This window comes from Chinchilla lanigera, unplaced genomic scaffold, assembly GCF_000276665.1.
Source record: "Chinchilla lanigera isolate Chin_1 unplaced genomic scaffold, ChiLan1.0 scaffold00057, whole genome shotgun sequence".
NCBI classification, from domain to species: domain Eukaryota; kingdom Metazoa; phylum Chordata; class Mammalia; order Rodentia; family Chinchillidae; genus Chinchilla; species Chinchilla lanigera.
The window spans coordinates 171,588-175,539 of record NW_004955458.1 but is presented as its reverse complement, the minus strand read 5'-3'; positions in this window follow the sequence as shown (position 1 = coordinate 175,539).

Here is a 3,952-nt window from a genome sequence, read left to right as displayed (position 1 = left end):
TTTTTTTTGAGACAGGATCTCACTACGTAGTTGAGCCTTGCCTTGAACTCACTATATAGCCCGGGCTGGGCTCAAACTCACAGTGATCCTCCTGCCTCAGCCTCCTGAGAGCTAAGATTACAGGTGTGCCCTACCATGCCTGGTGCTGGTATTTTCTTAATGTCATTAAGACATTAAGAGTGGAAAAGAAGCTGACATTAAGAGTGGAAAAAAGCTGTTGGGAGCTGGTAGAAGCTCTAAGGAGCCTACCCCACAAACATCACAGAGGTGGGGCTCTACTGGGTCCGCCTAATTCTTCCTTTGTTCTTCAGTACCTAGCTCAGTTCCAGGCACACAAAAGGGGGACAATAAAAATTATTAAATAAAAGAGAAGATGAAGCATTTCCATGTGATGGTCATTTATCTATTCTTCTACATTTTAATCCTGTTAAATTTTTCTCTAGGGAGGATAGATTAATTTGCTCAGGCCTAGTCTAGAAAGTACTGATCTATAAAGTACTGAGGATCCCACTCTGGATGGACATGCAATTTTTCCAGTTAAAGATGCAAATTGACCTGGGTGTGGCGGAGCATGCCTGTAATCCCAGCAGAAGGAGGCTGAGGCAGGAGGATGAAGAGTTCAAGTCCTTCCAGGCAAATTAGTGAGAGCCTGTCTTAAAGAAAAAAAATGAACAGAGGATATAGATCCTCTGGTATAGTGGATTGATAACTGGTGGTCAACTTATAACCTCCAGCTGAACTGAGTAAGCATGGTGCTGGGTGTGGGAGGCCCACCTGGGGATTATTGCCAGCAGCAAAAGAGGTAGAACTGGAGAAGGAGAAGGAGGCTGTTGGGAGCTGAGAGAGGCTGTTGGGAGCTGGTAGAAGCTCTAAGGAGCCATTGCTTGTTTTGGAGGAGCTCGTCATGCTGGCTTTCCTGATGAACTTGGCTGTTCTCATCCTCCAAGAGTGTGGAGCCTTGTTGGCACTGAGAATGGCTTCAGTTCACTTTGGGGGAGCTCTGGTCCTCACTCTGAGCATCGCTTTCTGGCTCTGGAGGGGAGGAAGGTGCATAGCTCAGTCTCCGGGAGAAGTTTGCTGCATTGGCTTTCCTGATGGGAACTCAGCTGTCTTTACCATCGGAGGAGCTCGGGACCTCACTGACACTGAGGATGGCTGTGGTACCTTTCGGGGGAGCGCTGGTTCTTACTTTGAGCATCGCTTCCTGGCTCCAGTGCGGATCCCTCAGCCTGCTAGCACAGATCCTTCATCCTGCTGGAACAGACTTCCTAGATTCCACCACTGACCTTTGGGCTTTCTCAGCACAGATCCATGAAACAGGTCTGCATGAGATGTTGTTGTGGGCTCTGCGCCTCCAGTTGGACTTGTGGGAGGCGCTGGTATGGGCTCGATGTCTTCAGCTGGACTCATGCAGTGGGATCCAGGCCCTTGGCTGGATTCTTGGGTCTTAGTGTGTGGACATATTTCCTGCACTCTCTTGTATATCATCCTTTGGGTGACTATTTTTTTTTTTGTTTTTGTCTGTTTGAGACAGGGTCTCGCTATGCGGTTCAGGCTGGCCTTGAGCTCACTTTGTAGCTGAGGCTGGTCTCGAACTTGGATTGATCTTCCTGTCTCAGCCTCCCGAGTGCTGGGATTACAGGCGTGTGCCACCATGCCCGGCTTCCTGTGGGTGACTATTATAAATAATCTTATAAAATATGTGTCCTGTATTATATTGTTCCCCCTTGCAAAAATATCCCCCAAACCAACACATCTGGGGATATAGGTCAGTGGCAGAGTAACTCTGGATTCAATCCCCAGTACCAAAAAAAAAAAAAAAAAAAGACGCAAACCAATACATGTTCAGTGGAAACTATACTGGATGGTGCTAGGAACTAGCAGTGAGCTGCAGCCATGCGATACTCAACCTGTATGCTGTGCTGCTAAACTAAGATGTTCAGCATTAATTAATCAATCAATCTTTCTTTGTTTCTTTTTGAGACAGGGTCTCACTAGTGCTGGCCTCAAACTCATGGTGATCCTGCTGCCTCAGCCTCCCCAGTGCTGGAATTACAGGAGTGCTCCACCATGCCTGGCATCTCTCTCTCTCTGTACTGGGGCTTGAATCCAGGGCCTTTACACTGAACTGCATTGGCTCTTCATTTTTTGTTTTTGTTTTCAGACAGTTTTTATAAATTCCCCAGGTTGGACTCAAACTGGCAATCTTCCTGCCTCAGCCTCCCAGTGTGGTGGGATTACAGGCTCCCACCATCACACCCAGCTCTGAAATGGATTCTTGACTTAAGGATATTTTCAGTTATGGTAAGTTCCTCAGGATGTATCCCTATAAGCCGAGAAGCATCTGCACCTCCCCACAAAGTGGCCTTAGAGCACTCAGGGCCCTGTGGGACCTGCGGCAGCCCCAGGCAGGCCTTCTTTGGCACGTGACCACACTTGATTCCAAAAAAAAGCAGGAAGGAAGGGTGCCCAAGGAAGAGGGAAGGAGCAGGGCTCAGGCGAGCTCGGTGGGCTTGGTGCCCATGTATGTGCCTGGTGCCTGGGTTTAGGGTACAGAGGAGGGTGGTGCAAGGGCACAGAAAGACACCTAAGTCAGGGTCAAAGTCTTTCCAGAGGACCTGGAAAAGCAGCATAGATTCCAGAGAAGTCGGCAGCACCTGTTCATTCATTCAGCACACATTTTAGGGGTATCTGGGGTGAGCCAGACCCTCTTAGCCATGGTGTAGAAGGTGTTCCTGGGCACGATGCGGTGAGCGTTAGTGTGTATCGCACGTTGGTGATTTTAGCACGGACAGCTCATGGTCCCCCAGTACCGGTGATCCTCATTGGCTAGAACCTATGGTATAGTTGGGCCCATGGTCGCCTGGAATAGGCTACATTTTCCTGCTCTATTTTGGAATCAAGGGTGGTCACTGTCAGAGACAGAAGTGGAAGCAAAAGGAGCAACTCCTAGCAAGCGTCCTTGGAGGGAGGGCTTGTGAGCTGCTGCTCATACTCTGCCTCTTGCACCCAGCGGCTATGGTGCAGCGGCTACCCTGGATCAGGAGGTGGCCCGGGGGATGGAGAGCACTTCTAGCAGAACACAGGAGAGCTGGGGCCTAGGTCCCTGCCACCATGGGATGCAGGCTGGTTTGGGACAGATATCTCCTGGAAACTTCTGTTTGAACTAAGCCACCGTTTTCTGTTACTTCAGCTAAAGGGAACCCTCAGACGAGGAGTACGCTGACCTTTTGGAGAGGGTGGCTACTGAGGACCCTGACCGCTGAGCAGAGGAGCTCTGACAGGGCCAGCAGACAGACTCCCAAATCCTTGGCTCGCTCTGGGGCTTTTGGGAAATTTCTCCCTTCTTTGGGTTTTGTCCTCTTTTTTTTTAAAAATTTTTGTCTTTTTGAGACAAGGTCTCGCTATGCAGTTCAGGCTGGCCTTGAGCTCACTTTGTAGGGGTTGAGGGGCTAAACCTGAGCGTTTGGCAGGCTCCTTTACCCACGCTGCTCCCCTAGGGGAAACTTGTGGGACCAGAGAGGGCCTGAAGCGTGACCATTCTTACTGGGTCCGCTTCAGGTCCAGCTAAGAAAGGCAGGACTTCCTGGTAACCTTTGCGACCTTCATCTCTTTACCCAGGAGTCAGGCGCCCCCTGGAGGACATCGAGGGGAGTGCCCCGCGAAGGGCTCCTGACGCGACATTTCCTTCTACTTCTGCTCTTGGGCTTGACAGGAATAAGGAGTTTTGTGTTTGTTTGTTTGTTTAAGGGGTCAAAGGTTCAAATGCTACAGGGCAGCTAACGCAAGAGTATAGTGGGTCCGGGGTAGGAAAACATGGACAGACACACGCTGTTTGCACCACTTTGGAATATTCTTTAAGTTCACAAGGAATGACTGTTCTACTATTTTGAAGCGTGCAAGCCTTTCATTCTCCCACTAAACAGTAAGATGGAGGGGCAGGGACAGCTTG